This window comes from Primulina eburnea, chromosome 4 (genome assembly GCF_022965805.1).
Source record: "Primulina eburnea isolate SZY01 chromosome 4, ASM2296580v1, whole genome shotgun sequence".
NCBI lineage: Eukaryota > Viridiplantae > Streptophyta > Magnoliopsida > Lamiales > Gesneriaceae > Primulina > Primulina eburnea.
In genome coordinates, this window is record NC_133104.1 from 5397036 (window position 1) to 5417092 (window position 20057).

A 20057-nucleotide genomic window follows, 5' to 3' on the forward strand; every position below is an offset into this window, starting at 1 on the left:
GACTGCATAATCTACACAATGTGCTTTATGTCGAAGGGCTTAACTCAAACTTAATAAGCATAAGCCAACTTTGTGATGATGGTTTGCATGTTAAGTTTGATAAAGACAATTGTGAAGTGTTTGATAATGCTAATACTCGTATTTTGATAGGTACAAGGTCTGCTGATAATTGTTATCAACTTGGAGAAGACTTAGTGTGCAATCATTCAAAGGTGAGCGAATTAAACTTGTGGCATCAAAAATTGGGACATGCAAACTTCAAGACATTAAAGAATCTTGGTAAGTACGATGCTGTGAGAGGTATGCCTAATTTATCCTCTGGAATTCCGTATGTTTGTGGTGCATGTCAAAAAGGTAAGCAAACACGTGTTCCCCATCAAGTGTTGCAACACTTTGGGACAACACGGTGTCTTGAACTCTTGCACATGGATCTTATGGGTCCAATGGAAGTGAAAAGTCTTGGAGGTAAGAAGTATTCATGTGTTTGTGTGGATGATTTCTCTCGCTTTACTTGGGTAAGATTTCTTAGAGAAAAATCCGATACATTTGATGTTTTCAAGAAATTACATGCTAAGATTACTAATCTACATAATCTGAGGGTTGGTAAGATAAGGACCGACCATGGTAAAGAATTTGAAAACTCACACTTTGTATCATTTTGTGAAAAGAGAGGGATAACTCATTAATTTTCGGCCCCTAAGACTCCTCAACAAAATGGGATAGCCGAAAGGAAGAATAGGACACTGCAAGAAATGTCTAGGGTCATGTTAAATTCAAAGAATATTTCAAAGAGATTTTGGGCCGAGGCCTGGAACACAGCATGTCATATTTCAAATCGTGTGTACTTAAGGAGTGGTTCTACTATGACATCCTATTAAATCATCATGGGAAAGAGGCCGAACCTCAAGTATTTTCATGTCTTTGGGTGTGTATGTTATGTTTTGAATGACCGAGACCATCTTGCAAAGTTTGACTCTAAAAGTGACAAATGTTTATTCTTTGGTTATTCATCTATTAGTCGTGCCTATCTCCTGTATAATCTGAGAACAAGAACGACTATGAAGTCTATTAATATTGTTTTTGATGATCTTGCAGATCTAACGGGAAAAACGATCGAGGATGATATTGATGGGCTGCTGAACGAAAGTGAGACACTGCCTAACACAGATGTTGCACCCGGTGTTGTAACACCGGAGACAACACCTGCACTGGCAGAATCAACTGTTGAACTAGGAAAGAATACTGAGAATGATGATAGTGTAACCGATGAAGAGATTGATATTCCCAGCAAGGTTCAGAAAAATCATCCATCATCTCAGATCATTGGAGAAACATTTGGAGGAATGCAAACGAGAAGAAAGGAGAAGGTAGGCTATCGCAAAATGATGGGACTAGTATGCATGACGTCTGTGTACTCTCAAGTAAGTCACTCTTGTTTTGTGTCACTCATGGAACCCAAAAATATAAATGAAACCTTAAAAGATGAATTTTGGGTTGATGCAATGCATGAGGAACTTGAACAATTTGTTAGGAATGATGTGTGGGATTTGGTTCCCAGACCTGATAATATAAATGTTATTGGAACCAAATGGATCTTTAAAAACAAAACTGATGAATCTGGAATTATAGTGAGAAATAAAGCTAGGCAAGTGGCTCAAGGGTATACTCAAATTGAAGGAATTGATTTTGATGAAACGTTTGTCCCTGTTGCCCGGATTGAATCGGTTAGACTTTTACTTGCTATTGCATGTCACATGGACATAAAATTATATCAAATGGATGTGAAAAATGCTTTTTTGAATGGCATCTTGAAATAAGAAGTTTATGTAAGCCAACCTAAAGGATTTGAAGATCCACACCACTCGAACCATGTCTACAAGTTGAAGAAAGCACTTTATGGACTTAAACAAGCTCCAAGAGCATGGTATGGAAGGCTTACTGAATATCTGCTTGACTTAGGCTTCAAAAGAGGTGAGGTTGATAAAACCCTTTTTATTCAAAAATCGAAGCATGATATTCTTGTGTGTCAAATTTATGTGGATGACATCATTTTTGGTGCTTCTTCTCAAAAGCATGTTGATGAATTTGTTAAATGCATGTCTACCACATTTGAAATGAGCATGGTAGGAGAATTAAGTTTCTTTCTTGGATTGCAAATTAAACAAATGTATGATGGTATATTTCTATGTCAATCCAAGTATGCCAAGAATTTGGTGAAGAAATTCTCTACCGAGAACACTAAGCACATGAAAACACCAATGGGGTCGACTGAAAAATTGTCCAAAGACGATGTTGCGGCAGGTGTTGACAACACCCAGTATCGCAGCATCATAGGCAGTCTTCTCTACTTAAGTGCAAGTCGTCCCGACATCATGTTTAGTGTTTGTTTGTGTGCTAGGTACCAGGCTGATCCTAAAGTTACTCATCTAAAGGCTGTCAAAAGAATTTTGCGATATATATCTGGAACAGTTGACTTAGGTCTATGGTACACCAAAGAAACAAACACCAATTTAGTGGGCTTTAGTGATGCTGACTGGGCTGGAAACTTAGATGATAGGAAAAGTACCACGGGTGGGTGTTTTTATCTTGGTAACAATCTGGTGTCATGGTATAGTAGAAAGCAAAATTGTGTCTTTGTCCACTGCTGAATCTAAGTATGTTGCAGCCGCTAGTTGCTGCTCACAACTTCTGTGGATGAATCAAATGATTAAAGATTATGGATTCAACAGTGACACCTTAATTGTATACTGCGACAATTCAAGTGCAATTGATATTTCAAAAAATCCAGTGCAACACTCTCGAACGAAACACATTGACATTAGACATCATTTTATTCGAGATTTGGTTGAAAAGGGTATGATTCGAATGGAATTTGTTGGAACTGAGAACCAAATGGCTGATATCTTTACAAAACCATTGGATTTTGAGAGATTTTCCAATCTTAGGAAGTCTCTCAGCTTGTGTACACAATGATCACTCACGGTTGTTGTCCTCGGTGTTACAACACTTGTGGACAACACTCAGCATGCATGTGCATTTTATTTTTAGGATGCTAGACATATTGCATACATCTTGTTCTGTGTGAAGCATGTACAAGTGAAGGATACTGAATGGTGCGCTCTCGGTTGTGAAACAAACTTTCTATCGAAATTCTCTAAAGTATGGAGTATGCTCAATCTAAGTCGTAAAGTTGTTGAGGATGTTCATGTACTACATGGTCATGTCCAAAATAGACAATGACTTAGAAAATTCTTGAGCAATGAGGCGAAAAATAGAAAGAGGAGAAGAATTGAAAAAAAATTGAACAAAAACATTGTTTAGAAGAAAATGGAAAAAGCTACCTAGAGGAGTCCAATGAAGACCGTTCTTCTAATGTGGGAGCTACCACTTCTAAGTCAAAATCCAGATGGAAAAAGCTACCTAGAGAAGTCCCATGAAGACCGTTCCTCTAGAGTGGGAGCTACCATGTCTGAAATAAAAATGTTGAAGAAAGTTTGAGTCCAACTTGTGAGTGTTGCCATGAGGTGTTGCCAACACCTAACTACAGACTGATCACTGTTTAGTCACATGTGTGTGTATTTCATTTCTTTGATCATATTTCAGGCATAAAATTAGGTCATTCATACTATTGTTTTGTGAATACATCATGTCCAGTGGGCTACCAATTTTTGATTCATGAAATTCGAAGAACACCCTAACCAACTTAATTTTGAAATATTTTGATTGCTAATTGTTTGTGGGGTTAATTCGACGTATTTCTAACTGGTTACTTAAGATAATAATTACACTGGTTCAGAAAAGTTACCGTTGGGTGAGAGGAAAAACTGATTCGGAAAGGTACTGTAGTCACGGCTTAACAAAATATTACCGTTGGAGTGTAGTGCTTAAATACTTACGGGGGAATCAGGAATAGCTTTACTGTTTACTCTTTCCCTCACATTCTAAAATTATTGTCTACCCTTACTGTTCAGATTTCGCGCAAATTATCTGTGCTCTTCGCAAGTTCTTGTGCTCTTCGAATTGTTTTCTGTCTCTTTGCTTCTTGATTTTACAGATGGCTGGCTTCGATCCTCAAGACATAAGGAGTGAAATGGCTGCGAGTATGGGTGTTGAATCACCAGTCACAACACCCTCCGCCGAAGCAAATGTCGAGGGGAAGGAAATTGTGCCTGCACCAGACGAACGAATGCCACTGGAGACTATCGTCCCTGGTGAACCTGGGAACGAGATCAATGTTGAGAATCCTCTGGACTTCGAAGCTTTGAATAAAGCGTTTCCCCCTGCCCCCATGCGCAGAAGGTCAAAGAGACAAGCAGGGTTCGACCCTGACTTTGTACCAACCAAGAAACCACGGGCATTTGCCTCCTCAAATCTTCTGGACCCTGATTTCTCATCTGGAGACGACTCCGATGATGATGATTTTGAGTTGGTGGCGCGCCCCAAACCATCTGTTGCTGCAAAAGAATCTGGTTCTACTTCTGGCAGTCAAGGGCCAAACCCCATCACAGATTCTCAAAATGTTGCAGAAGAAAGAGCTCCTGATAAACCTGAAGAAGATGAACAATCCTTGGCCGAGTTTCTTGCTCACCTTAAGGAAGAAAAGGCGGCCAAGAGACAAATGTCTAAGGAGGATGAACCTGATTCAGAAATGATGAAGGAGTTTGCTGCCCTACCCCTCACTCATTTATGGAATCCTGGAATCGCAAGGTTTCATCAAGGATATTGATGAAGAACTCTGTCCTGTCGGAGGATCACTGAAGATTTCTCCTGTTTATTTTAAGGGCAACAGAAAGGTCGATCTGCCCTGGCAAAGTTCAAGTGTTGCTTCGGATGTTGGCCACACTGGAGACACAACATCTGAGCCCCAGCCTGACACTGCTGATACATCTGAGCCTCTAACTGCGAGTCTACCTCCTACACCACCTCCTGGTTATGTTACATTATCTGTCTCCTACATTCAAGCTCAAATTGACTATGGTCGACAACAGATTGCTCATGCCAAGCAGACCATTGATTATTACGAAAATCAAGTGGCAGATTATGAGCTTCTACTTGCTGCCAGCTACCATTCTGGACAAAAAGGGGGAGTAGATGATACAGCTGGAACCAGTGGAGCCCAAATGGATGAAGATGATGAAGATGCTGATGGCAGTAATGATGAATAATGAGATTTTATTTTGAGTTTTTCTCTCTTGATGTTTCTAGTACTTCAGTTGTTCTTTTATTCTCTCTGATATGTGTCACTCCCGATTAATGAAATATTCCGGTGTTATGATCTACATTGTTGCAACATCTAACATACAACACTGGCTACACAGATGAAGGCTTAAGTTCAGGGGGAGTCATGATCGAGCAAAACTTGCACTGTGAATTCCCCAATAAAATATGATTTTGTATGCTCAAAAAGTAATCGCAAGTGCACGATGTCAAGTAATAATATAGTGTATGTGAATACGAGTATCGTTCCGCTGAAGACTGTATTTAACAATTATTATTTTAGTTATTAAAACTTTAGCGACGAAAGGTGATTGGTTGTGTTATGACTAATAAAATGCAAGAAAATTAAATAAACAAGTTCAAAGATTAAATGATAAAATATGATTGCTAAATCGATTGATTAAATTTCAAATGATAAAAGAATTTGTTGGGAATTCTGGTTCTCCTACCGCTTATTAATTAATTAATTCGTTCGATTGTGTTCTACGCTTCCGACAGGATTTCCTATTCAATTGAACACACTCTTTCGAGCTATGCCAAACTAATTCACTCAATGAAGTAATTAAATGTCTTTAATTATTTATCAAGAATGAATCGCATTTCGATTGATGAAATCCCCTAGTTTTCGACCCTAAGGACTATGACTATCGGCACGTATCCAATTTCATATATCTATGCAAATTGTAGATCCGCGAATTATACTAATAGTTCTTATCACAAGTTATTCTCTCGAACTCACCCGCGATATAAAAACGTTGTTAAAGTTAGCTACGCTCTAACAACACAATAAAACAATAGTATAACCAAGAACAAATCAGAAATCGAAATATGAATTAACTAGATCAAAGTTTTGGGGTAGGATCCCCCTTTAATCCCAACAAATATGAAAAGTTAGCTACTAGAATTCATAATTAAAATCAGCAAAACAATGTTTAAATAAGAGAAAATAAACTTGAGATACTAGATGTAGCGAAATCTGCGAAGAACGATGCCCGGAAACCGTCGAATCTTCAATCCAAGTGCCAAAGCTCTCCAAAACTCTTTGTCCTCCTCCAATAATGTCTGAATCTCCACCAAAAACGTCTAACCCCCCTTTCCATTCCAACCATTCTCCCCACTAAGGTAAGAAATCGAGCATGAAATCTTGCCAAAAATAGATGGCGCTCGGGCGGTAGAAAATTACCGCTCGAGCGCCACACCTTTTGTGAATCTCCTTGGGAAGTGCAGCATTCGCGCTCGGGCGGTAGAAAAATACCGCTCGAGCGCCGACCTTTCTGTCGAAGTTCTTGGGGTGAGTGGCTCTCGCGCTCGGGCGGTAGAAAACTACCGCTCGAGCGCCAACCTTTCTGTTGCCTTGGTCACCTTTCGCGCCCGGGCAGTAGAAAATTACCGCTCGGGCGCCACTCATTCTGTCTGTTGCCTTCTCATTTGTACACTTTGCTCCATCTTTGGTTTTCCGGTCACTTTTACCTGCAAATTCGTCACAAACCAGTGAGATATGATAGAATGCAGATGTTTGCTCAAAAATAAACAACATGTAACTAAAATGCATGCATGCACAATGCAAACACAACTAAAACTAATGCAATAAAATACGTAAAAATGACACATATCAACCCCCTCATACTAACCTTTTGCTTGCCCTCAAGTAAAATAGGTTAAAGCACGAGATACTAAACAAACTCAACAACCACAAAATTACTCAAACACGAAATAACTAACACAATTAAATATCAATGGTGAGTTAACAAATTTTATGCTCATGCCTCAGTGAACTTTCTCCCGTACAAATCATAATCAAGTCAAATCTCAAACGAATACTCATTCTCATCTACACATAAATCTTGACACTAATTTGAACGTGTGTGTGTGTCATGATGGGTCTAGTCATCCGTATTTCAAATAGATCAATTATCCAATCATGCGAGTCACTCAATTTAACACTTCATTACAAGTCTCACTAGCATGCATCCCCGTGTCCATTTATCACTAGCCATTAATTGAACTTTATTCAACTTTTTAAGTGTAGATAAGGGTGTCGAAAAGAAGGAAAATAAGCTCAAGTGGCTAAAAGTTGGGAGTACACCGATCATTTTCATTGTGCAATCGTCAAGACGTTTCGTCTGACTTTCCGCGTCTCCTTACATCTCCAACTTTTAGCCTAGGAATAGAATTTCATTCCTTTTATTTCGGCTCCCCCTCACCTTACATCTCCTTCTTCCTTCTCTTTTTCTCTCTTTTTTTTTTAAATGCACAATTTTCACACATGTACTCCCTAGGCTAAGAATATAATCTTTTGGATTACAGCTGGTTAGGAGTATGACATTTTAATTCAGTGCATTGGAAATGAGGTAAATGTAAAGTTCAAGGCAAAATAAATTTTCTCATTCGAGGTCCCAATTAGCGACTTATTTTCACGGGTTTACATGCTAAATCAACTCATAAACGGTGCCTTTCAAGTTAACCACACAAAACTTTCAAATTTCACCATTATTCCTACAAACTTCTAGTCCCCACACATATGTGCTTAAAAAGTTCAAACTTGAGCCAACATTCATGCTTTAACAATCAAGAGTACCGTTCATGAAATGACCCGATCAATACTTTTGTATACTAACAATCTGACCTCATCATTGGCGCATAAATTATGTCTTCTCACCATAAACGACACTAGACAAAATAAATGCAACGAATAACTAATCAAACATAACAATCTACCCCCCCTCATACTCGAGTTGTGCAATGCCCTCATTGCACAAAACGAAACAGACACTAAGAATGCAAACACAAATGCAGACTAAAAATATGAAAGATAATAAACATGGTAGACTGAAACAATGATAAGAAAGAAAAACAGAAAAGCGGCAAAGAAATAAAAGTGCGAAGTAGGGGAAACAGTAAACTCCCCTGATCAAGCGTCATCCTCATCATACTCCGGCGGTGGCGCTCCTGCGGCTACCCCCTGCTGAGAGTAATCATACTGGAACTGGAATGGGGGAGGAGGTAGCGGAGTCGGTGGAATGGTCGACGGGTCAACACCCCCGTGCACAAGCAAAGATCGCATCATAGAGTCAATGTGAGATAGGTGGTCCGTGACATACGAGTTAAACTGACTCTGATGTGCTTGGAAGGCGAGATTTTCATCCATTTTGTCATTCTGCGTTCGCCTGCGGGGTTGTGGTGGGAGGCGGCGTGGAATGGCAGTGCTAGATCCACCGGCGTCCTCCTCCCGAGGGGGAAATGCACTGATTCGCTTAGCTCGTTTCCGCTGGAGGTCTTCGACACAAATAGGCTTCATGGGCTGCAACCACTCCTCATCATCGCGAAATACGACTCCCGCTCTAGCGCACAACTCGGAGATAATGGTGGGGAAGAACAGGCCCACATGACTGTTGTGGGCACTCAGTGTGATTTGTGAATTGATGAGTGTGCCCACGTTGATGGCGTATCCCTCGGTCAAAGCATAAAGCAGCACCGCCCGCTCTTTCTGGACCTCGCTCTTATGCGAGACCGGCATCATTCTCCGAGCCACAAATAAATACCAAAGGGCAACTTCGGTTTTCAAATACTTCTCGTCAAAACAACTCGGCGAGCCGCCCAATGGTTTCCAAAGTGCGCCCGGACGGCACAATGTGGCGAGAATCGTATCATAATTTGGGTTAGCAACTAATGTCTGGAAGTAGGAGTCGTCAACCTCCGCTGTCCCTAACAGTGCATTGATCGTTACCGAGTCATACGGCACATGTTTACCCCTAACAAACACCAACCCATTTCGCCCCTCGGCTGCATTGGCATAAAATTCGCGAACCACAGAGACTACCGTCGCCTTAGGTTGCTCACCGTATTGTTCTCAACCACGCCTTTGCAAATCAACAATAATATCCAAGTATCGGTCCTCTAACTGTCGCCGGACTCCCCTCTCGGCTATTGGGTTGCGATGAATTTTCGCATGCTCGTATCGAGCCCTAGCCTCCATACTAACAAAACGGTGTCTATCAAATGAGGATGAAGACCTAGAGGAGCCGGGGTTACCTTTTTGCTTTTTGGGAGCCATTGTGTTGGACAAGTTGGATCTTTGAGTTGGAGAATGGTGTTCTTGCTTCCCAAGGGAGATTGTGCCTTGTTGCCGGAGACTAGAGTGGATATTGAAAGCCTGCACCACAAAATTGAAAGAACAAAATGAGAGTAGTGAGGGATTTTGTGAGATGGGAATTTGGGGATTAGGGATTTTGAGAGGGGAAGATTCGTGCAGAATGAAGAAAGGGGAAGGGGATCTGCGCTTTAAAAGTCTTCGCGCTCGAGCGGTAAAATATTACCGCTCGAGCGCCGAGTCCTCGGGAAAAATTTATTAGCGGCAAATGCTCGCGCTCGAGCGGTAATAAATTACCGCCCGAGCGCCGAGTTCTCGAGAAAAATTCACATTTCACCTCTTTTTTTTTATTGTTTAAATTTTTTTTAAAATTTTTTTTTTTAAAGAAATTAACACAACTGGAAAATAAAAAAAAACTGACACGAAAGAAAAAGAAAATTAAATTAAATGCAAGAGAAGGGAAAAGAAGTAAGTTCTCAATTTATCGTCGAGAGCTAGAATGTCGGTCTGTCTCAGTTCGGCGTGTCTTGGAACCGGGTGATTCCAAGTTGCGGCTCAATTGTGCCACCCATGTAGTGCTTCAGTCGCTGGGCATTGACCGTAAATGCCCCATCCTTCCCATCTTTCAATTCTACAGCTCCCGATGGATAAAATTTCGAGATCACGAATGGACCGGACCATCGCGACTTCAATTTACCGGGAAACAAGAGCAACCGGGAGTTGTAGAGCAGAACACTTTCACCCTCCTTAAATTCTCTCTCGATGATTCTTTTGTCATGAGCCTTTTTGGTTTTCTCCTTGTAAGACAGTGCAAGATCGTAAGCCAAATTGCGGAACTCCTCCAACTGGTCCAATTGAAGCAAAAGTTGTTCACCTGCATCAGTAAAATTAAAGTTCAGCGCTTTTGTTGCCCAATATGCCCGATGCTCCAACTCGACAGGTAAATGACATGCTTTACCAAATAACAACCTATACGGTGTAGTGCCTATAGGTGTTTTAAAAGCAGTCCTATATGCCCATAGAGCATCATCTAACCTCACCAACCAGTCTTTCCTACTGACGCCTACCACTTTCTCCAGAATTCTCTTTATCTCTCGGTTCGACACTTCCACTTGACCACTCGTCTGGGGGTGATAAGGGGTAGAGATCTTATGTGTGACACCATATTTGCTTAAAAGTTTTTCAAAGAGTTTGTTGCAAAAATGAGTGCCACCATCACTAATGATTGCTCGTGGTGTTCCAAAGCGGTTAAAAATGTTTTTCTTCAAAAATTTTAGAACCACTTGAGCATCATTAGTGGCGTATGCTTCCGCCTCTACCCACTTAGACACATAATCCACCGCCACCAAAATGTATTTTTTCGTGAAAGAACTGAGAAACGGTCCCATGAAATCTATTCCCCACACATCAACAACCTCACACTCAATGATATTATTTAAAGGCATTTCGTGACGGTTAGAGATGTTACCTGTCCGTTGGCATTATCACATGCTAGCATATAAGAACGAGCATCTTTAAAGAGGGTTGGCCAATAAAAGCCACATTCGAGTACCTTAGATGCCGTCCTCGTTGGTCCAAAGTGACCACCTACCTCACGGTCATGGCAATGAGTAAGAATCGATCCCATCTCTACCTCCGCCACACATCTCCGAATCATAGAATCTGCACAAATCTTAAACAAGAAAGGTTCCTCCCAAAAATAATATTTCACGTCCGAAAAGAATTTCTTTCTTTGGTGAAATGTTAGATTTGGGGGAGGTGAGCCTGTAACAAGAAAATTCTCAAGATTTGCATACCATGGACAATTTTTTACCTCAAACAACTGCTCATCCGGAAACCAATCATTAATCGCATCAGTCACACAATCATTACTGATAAATTCTAATCTAGACAAATGATCTGCAACCACATTCTCAACACCCTTCTTATCTTTTATTTCCACATCAAATTCTTGCAATAATAAAATCCACCGAAGTAAGCGTGGCTTTGCATCTTTATTTGCAAGTAAATATTTAAGGGCAGAGTGATCAGTAAACACAATTACTTTCGACAAAACAAGATAAGCATGAAACTTGTCAAGTGCAAACACTACTGCAAGTAACTCTTTTTCGGTGGTGGCATAATTCAATTGTGCTTCATCTAGAGTCCTACTTGCATAGTATATGGTGTGAAATACCTTGTTTTGTCTTTGTCCGAGGACAGCACCTACCGCAGTATCGCTAGCATCGCACATGATCTCGAAGGGTAGATCCCAATCCGGTGCCACCAAGACAGGAGCCGTCACTAAGCGCTCTTTCAACTTCTCGTATGTCTGCAAACAATCAGAATTGAAATCAAAAGGCACATCTTTCATGAGTAAAGAAGATAAAGGTTTTGCAATTTTAGAAAAATCTTTGATGAAACGTTGGTAAAAACCGGCATGGCCTAGAAAACTTCTAACTCCCTTTATGGACGCCGGAGGTGGTAAGTTCTTGATAACTTCAACTTTCGCCTTATCCACCTCTATTCCGTGCCCCGAAACCTTGTGCCCTAGGACAATTCCCTCTTGTACCATAAAGTGGCATTTTTCCCAATTAAGCACCAAGTTTGTCTCCTCACATCTCCTCAACACTACCTGCAAGTTCTGCAAACAATCATTAAAAGACGAGCCAAAAATCGAGAAGTCATCCATAAATATCTCAAGAAAAGTTTCAATCATATCATGGAATATAGCAGTCATGCATCGTTGAAAAGTGGCAGGGGCATTACACAAACCAAATGGCATCCGTCTAAAAGCAAAAGTGCCATAAGGACAAGTGAAAGTGGTTTTCTCTTGGTCCTCGGGCGCAATCATGATTTGGTTATACCCAGAATACCCATCTAAAAAACAATAGAACTCATGACCCGCTAACCTCTCAAGCATTTGATCAATAAAGGGAAGGGGAAAGTGGTCTTTACGGTAGCATCATTCAATTTCCTATAATCAATGCACACACGCCATCCCGTAACAGTCCTAGTGGGTATTAATTCATTATTTTCATTTGTGATAACAGTAATCCCACCTTTCTTTGGCACACACTGAACAGGACTTACCCATGCACTATCAGATATAGGATAGATAATACCTGCGTCGAGAAGCTTAATTGTTTCAGCCTTTACTACCTCTTGCATCTTTGGATTTAATCGTCTTTGAGGTTGCACAAGAGGTGAGTACTTCTCTTCCATCAAGATCTTGTGCATGCAGACGGATGGATTTATTCCTTTGATATCTGCCACCTTCCACGCAAATGCATCCTTATGCGCTTTCAAAACTTCCAACAGCTTGTCCTCCATCACATCTATCAAAGCAGCAGAAATAATGACAGGTAAAGTGTTATTCTCACCTAAGTATACGTACTTGAGGTGTGGAGGCAACGGCTTTAGCTCAAGCGTTGGTGGATCCTCGATGCTTGACCTTTGAGGGGTCAAATCTCTTCGTTCCCCTAGATCCTCCAATCGCATCCTCATTGGCCTTCTCCATGGTTGGTTGGCATTAAAGTGTGCTACAATTTCAGCTCTTTCTTCGTCTAACTCCTCTTCTCCCAATTCAGTATTGATAGTGGCCTCCAAAGGGTCCCTAAGAGCATCCTGCACATAGTTGGATACAAGAGAGTCAAAAGCATCAATTCTAAAACAACTATCAAAATGCAGTGTGTGCTTAAGTGCATTAAAAACATCAAATGTAATCTCTTCTTCGCCCACTCTCAATCTCAACTTTCCCTCTTGCACATCAATAAGTGCCTTGCCAGTCGCAAGGAATGGTCTCCCCAAAATGAGAGGCATCTCGGTATCCTCCTCCATGTCGAGCACCACGAAATCGGCCGGAAAAATGAATTTGTCCACCTTCACTAGCACATCCTCAACCACTCCGCGGGGGTACTTGACAGTTCTGTCCGCCAGTTGCAAGGACATCCTCGTCGGCTTAGGCTCTCCCAACCCAAGTTTCCTAAACACAGAAAATGGCATCAGATTAATACTTGCACCAAGATCACATAATGCTTTATGAAAAACAACATCACCAATCATGCAAGGAATAGAGAAACTCCCTGGGTCTTTTAGCTTAGGTGGGATTTTGTTTTGCACCAAAGCGGAGCAATTTTCAGTTAAGTTGACTGTCATATGATCCTCCAACTTCCTCTTATTTGCTAAGATATCCTTCAAAAATTTAGCATAACTAGGCATTTGCATTAGAGCATCGGCAAAGGGAATATTGATATGCAACTTTTTAAACACCTCGAGAAACTTACCAAATTGTGCATCTAGTTTTGCTTTTTTCAATGCAGCAGGAAAAGGAGGAGGTATAACAATTTTTGGTTGTGTAGTGGGTGCTAGTGTAGGGTTAGAAGACTTACCTTTAGATGTCGCCTCTTGTTCATCCGGCACTTGGCTTTTCTCTTTTTCTCTAGGCTCCAAAACTTTCCCGCTCTTCAACTCAATGGCCTTCACTTGCTCTTTTGGATTAGTCTCGGTATTACTTGGCAAGGTGCCCGGCTCTCTACTTGCTATCATCTTGGCCAACTGTCCAATTTGATTCTCGAGCCCCTTTATCGATGCATCTTGGTTTTGGAGTCGAGTTTTAGTGGAAGAAATAAACTTAGACATCATTTGCTCCAAGTTGGACTTTTCTTCTCTAGGAGGATCGGATCTGTACATCGGTTGTTTGCCATATTGTTGTCCTCCTTGCGGTCTATTCTGACTGTTTTGACCGCCCCACGAGAAGTTGGGATGTTGCCTCCACCCAGGATTGTATGTGTTCGAATAAGGGTCATTCCTTGGGCGGTTTTGGACTCCCACTTGATTCACCGGTGCCTCATTTTTCACATAGAAGGGATTTCCATCTTGACAGTCTTTCACATAGTGCTCTCCTCCACAATTTTCATAGAATATCTCTTGAAGACGCATAGCCGTGCCACCCACATTCAAGCCGTCTATTTTCCTGTTTAAAGCGTCAAGTTGTGCAGTAATAACAGAAAAATCAGTTTCCTGGTGAACTACGGCACTTCTCCGCTGGTTGTTCCTGTCAGATTGAGGATGATAGCTGCTAGCAGCCATCTCCTCCAACAACTCATATCCTTCTTCCGTAGTCTTCCTCAAAAGGTTCCCACACGCAGCAGCATCTATCATAGTACGAGTAGGAGTAAGTAAGCCATAATAGAAGGTTTGAACGATTAACCCAAGTGGCAACTCGTGATGTGGGCATCTTCGTAATAGATCTTTGAAACGCTCCCACGCCTCATATAGTGACTCTTGATCGAACTGAGCAAATGTTGTGATGTCTGCCCGCAGCTTCATGGTCTTCGATGGAGGAAAGTATTTGATGAGAAACGCCTTCGCCATGTCCTCCCATGTAGCGATCGAACCTACAGGTAAACAATTCAACCAAGCTTTAGCTTTATCACGCAAAGAGAAAGGAAATAAACGCAGTCTAATAGCATCATCAGAAACTCCATTAAATTTAAAAGTATCGCAAATCTCAAGAAAATCCGCGATGTGTGTGTTTGGATCGTCCACAGCAGTTCCTCCAAATTGGACGGTGTTCTGAATCATCTGGATAATGGCTGGTTTGATTTCGAATTGGTTTGCCCGCACAATCGGCCTCACAATGCTGGGGCGTGCACCATCCAAAGAAGGCTGGGCATACTCTAACATGGGTATGCGGCGTGGCATCTCAATTCGTCTCTCGTTTTGGCGCTCCGCCTCCTGCTCTTGTTCGTGCCTCTCCATCAGTTCCTTAAGTCTTTGCTGTTGTCTTCGCCTGCGGAAAGTCCTTTCAATTTCAGGGTCACACTCAAGCTCCAAGTCAAGTGACTTTGGCATGCACCGAAAGAGATATCTGAATTAAAATATGGAGTGTTAGTTCAATAGAAATAAAATACAATAAAGAAAATAACTAAAAATATAATTGTAGATTAACAGTCCCCGGCAACGGCGCCAAAAACTTGATCGAGCAAAACTTGCACTGTGAATTCCCCAATAAAATATGATTTTGTATGCTCAAAAAGTAATCGCAAGTGCACGATGTCAAGTAATAATATAGTGTATGTGAATACGAGTATCGTTCCGCTGAAGACTGTATTTAACAATTATTATTTTAGTTATTAAAACTTTAGCGACGAAAGGTGATTGGTTGTGTTATGACTAATAAAATGCAAGAAAATTAAATAAACAAGTTCAAAGATTAAATGATAAAATATGATTGCTAAATCGATTGATTAAATTTCAAATGATAAAAGAATTTGTTGGGAATTCTGGTTCACCTACCCCTTATTAATTAATTAATTCGTTCGATTGTGTTCTACGCTTCCGACAGGATTTCCTATTCAATTGAACACACTCTCTCGAGATATGCCAAACTAATTCACTCAATGAAGTAATTAAATGTCTTTAATTATTTATCAAGAATGAATCGCATTTCGATTGATGAAATCCCCTAATTTTCGACCCTAAGGACTATGACTATCGGCACGTATCCAATTTCATATATCTATGCAAATTGTAGATCCGCGAATTATACTACTAGTTCTTATCACAAGTTATTCTCTCGAACTCACTCGCGATATAAAAACGTTGTTAAAGTTAGCTACGCTCTAACAACACAATAAAACAATAGTATAACCAAGAATAAATCCCAAATCGAAATATGAATTAACTAGATCAAAGTTTTGGGGTAGGATCCCCCTTTAATCCCAACAAATATGAAAAGTTAGCTACTAGAATTCATAATTAAAATCAGCAAAACAATGTTTAAATAAGAGAAAATAAACTTGAGATACTAGATGTAGCGAAATCTGCGAAGAACGATGCCCGGAAACCGTCGAGTCTTCAATCCAAGTGCCAAAGCTCTCCAAAACTCCTTGTCCTCCTCCAATAATGTCTGAATCTCCACCAAAAACGTCTAACCCCCTTTCCATTCCAACCATTCTCCCCACTAAGGTAAGAAATCGAGCATGAAATCTTGCCAAAAATAGATGGCGCTCGGGCGGTAGAAAATTACCGCTCGAGCGCCACACCTTCTGTGAATCTCCTTGGGAAGTGCAGCATTCGCGCTCGGGCGGTAGAAAACTACCGCTCGAGCGCCGACCTTTCTGTCGAAGTTCTTGGGGTGAGTGGCTCTCGCGCTCGGGCGGTAGAAAACTACCGCTCGAGCGCCAACCTTTCTGTTGCCTTGGTCACCTTTCGCGCCCGGGCGGTAGAAAATTACCGCTCGGGCGCCACTCATTCTGTCTGTTGCCTTCTCATTTGTACACTTTGCTCCATCTTTGGTTTTCCGATCACTTTTACCTGCAAATTCGTCACAAACCAGTGAGATATGATAGAATGCAGATGTTTGCTCAAAAATAAACAACATGTAACTAAAATGCATGCATGCACAATGCAAACACAACTAAAACTAATGCAATAAAATACGTAAAAATGACACATATCAAGTCACTGAGTTATCCATTCAGGGGGAGTTCAGCCAAATACCATTTGTGGGTTGTTTTGTCCAGAAAGGCAAAAATGGGGAGATTGAAAGGAATTTTATTCCTTGATATACTTTCCATGTTTATCTTTAATATTTTGCCTTTCTAGACATGTGAATAATATTGAATATTTGATATGATATTATAATATTTTTATGATGTGATATCACAATATCTTTAAGATATTATCCTTATGTTTAAAGAGTTTTTTCCTAATGAAATTGCTTTTTGTCTAGGTTAAAAAGGACTACAAGAAGCAAAAAGTGTGCGACGACAAGAAGAGAGACGAAGGAGTTCGAGGAGTTTGGAGATCGACGCTATCTCGTACTATTGTTTAAGTGTTGCCGAGAAGTGCTTACATCCGATGACAACAACACCTAATCATTGTGTTGATTAGTGTGTTGAATCTTTGAAGACTTTTTACTTCTCGATTGATGCATCCCTTGTATAATGGTTATACGGTTTGTTAGAGGTTTATGATGCAATTTGTTACTCGCCTTAATAAGGGAGTTGTTTTTATTCTTTCACTAGTATTGGTTTTTGTAAACTTACAAGTTTTCTAGTGAATTATTTTGCCCTGAGGCACCGCACAAGTATTTTATACTTGTGCATAATTCATATCTCGGTTGTCACTTTATTATAATTCACATTGTGTGTTAATTTGTCAAAACGTAACTTCCGCTGCATGTTGTCGTGGGTGTTACAACACCTACGCACAACACCTATATTCTGAAACACACAACACTCACTCTCAACTCACACATACACTGTGGAAACAGAACTTTCATGTGTATTGAATATTTGAATATTGAATATTTGAATATTGAAAATAAGAGTTGTAAATATTGAAAATTAGTGTGTGATGATGTAGGTAATGATGAAATTGTTTTTGGATTATTTTCCAGAGAAATCCTATAAATAGGTCGTCATTTGTAAAGATTTGATACAATTGAGTAGAGAGAAAAATAAAGTGTGTAGTTTGGTAAATTTTGAGAGTTTGAGATTTTTACTTTTTACCATAAATTTTTACTTTTTCACAATATCCTTCATGTTTTTAACATTTTTCAATTAAATTCGATATTTAATTTTCGTTCTCCCATGCCTCGTCTGTCTATCTCCCCCATTCACTGGATCTAAGGCTACCGAATGCGGTTCAATTTCCCGACCACCCTCTTCGGCGACGACTACTTTTCTGTCTGGTTTCACTCCTCTCACACCTAGTGTTTGGGCTAAAGTATTTAATTATGAAAGCTTAATTTAATTATGAAGCCCAATTAAATTATACAAACTCATAAAATGTGGGATACAGATTTCTATCGATTCAAATTAAGATAAGTCAAAAGATCGTGAAAAGAGGAAAAGATCGTAGAGCGTATAGAAAGAGATCATGGGATAGTGGAGAAGGATCACACATTTGCTAGGAAGAAAAGGGGCATCGGCTACAGAAAAAAAGACACACAGACAATTCTACACACAAAAAATCTGCAAAAAGCTCTCTGCTAATTTTCAATTTTCAAGCATTAATTTTCAAGCATTCCAGTAGCTGTTCTAGCAATCTAGATCTTGTCGTTTTAGATTTCAGCGATAATTTAGTATATTTTTCATATTTTGATGAATTCCTACCGTTTTTATAAATTCAAAATTGTGTTAGGAATTTATTTCCATCAATTTCCAATAGTTTTTTTTGCATTGCATTTGTTTTAAGAGATTAGAACCGACGATCGAATTTAGAATTCACGTCGATTGAATATTTAGAAGTTAGATTTTATTATTTTTAACACAGGTTGGTGCAACTTCGCAAATATTACTATTGTGCGCAAATATTACTATTGTGCTAACACCTAGCCTTGGTTTATCAGAACCGGAACCCTAACTCAGAACTGAAGCCTGCTAAATTCGCGATTTATAACAGGCAAATTTCGAAGCTCAATTTTCTCCCCTTCCTTGATTATTTCCGCCTCCATTTTCTCCTCAGCACCATCCTTCATTGGTAAGTTTCAATTTCTACGCTTTATTGTAGCTCGTGCGCACACATTCAGTGTGTGTTTTCCATGCTATTCTGTTTCGATCACTGTGCGGAAATTGTGAAATGCTTAGTGTTTGATGCGTACTCTGTTCCACTTATTCTGTTTATCCTCTCTCTCATCTATCCGTTATTCATCTTGCCGCTTAGTTTTCTTACATCACATTGCGATGGTGTGTGTCACACTTCCATCAATTTTTGTTTTGTCACTCCATGCATTTTTTTTTTTTTGAATTAATTTATGTTGAGATGGAACGAGTTTTGTTTATTGAACTTTTTCTTGTGATATAATAGTTCTAAGGATCCCCAAGCACAGTTCTATTGAAGAAGTGACTCAAGACTATGAAAGAATAACGTCCAAATGGTAGTTTTTATTTTTACTATTATCTCATGTCAAATGTCTAATTGTGAAATGCTTAGTGTTTGATGCGTACTCTGTTCCACTTATTCTGTTTAGCCTCTCTCTCATCTATCCGTTATTCATCTTGCCGCTTAGTTTTCTTACATCACATTGCGATGGTATGAAGGGTTGTTCAACGCATCATGATATGATCCCTTAGCTGTATGAATAGACATCTTCATACCGGAACCAATGAAACATTATGTTTTTCATCACATATGACATTCTCAAGCTCAATCGACCTTTATCTTTATTTTAGACTACTGATTCGACTAGAAACCTGCTTTTAATATATGGTGCACTTCCTAATAAGTTTCATAATCTTACGTTGAGAGACAGATATCATGATAACTATTATGTATTCAAGGGCCTCATCTATGCAGCTTACATGAGTATACATACAAAATTAAATGTCATAATAGATAAAATCTTAAAATATTATTAAAATAAATAGATTTTTATATTAGAATCAACAAAACTCAAAATCAAAAGTTGGTTCGTTGAGCACCACATACCCTGACAGATACAAGCAACCCGTCGATACATTACATTATGCAGCCAGTGATTTTGAGACTTTTGATGAAGAGTTGAATCTTGCGGTCTAGGACTGAATCTTACATCTTGGGATTTTTGATTCGACACGGAATTTTGTGTTTTTTCTTGTAACTCAACAAGTTGAAGCTTGTTTTGTAAATGAGAATTTTGAGCCACAGGAAAAATATGAGCTGCATGAGTCACAAGGTCAGCACTTCGAGCCAACGGATATTGTAAGGGTTAATTATAGTCTGTTGATGGGTTTCTCTCGGTATTTTCACGGCCAATGTACTAAATTAATGATTTCAATAA

General features: G+C 39.8%; 1 non-coding gene across 1 annotated transcript; it reads left to right on the forward strand.

Annotated features, from left to right (window-relative positions):
• Positions 1-14507: 14507 nt before the first annotated feature.
• Positions 14508-14613, forward strand: LOC140831244 (small nucleolar RNA R71). Its single transcript, XR_012117821.1, has one exon. It is a non-coding gene; the product is annotated as a small nucleolar RNA R71 (small nucleolar RNA).
• Positions 14614-20057: the final 5444 nt, after the last annotated feature.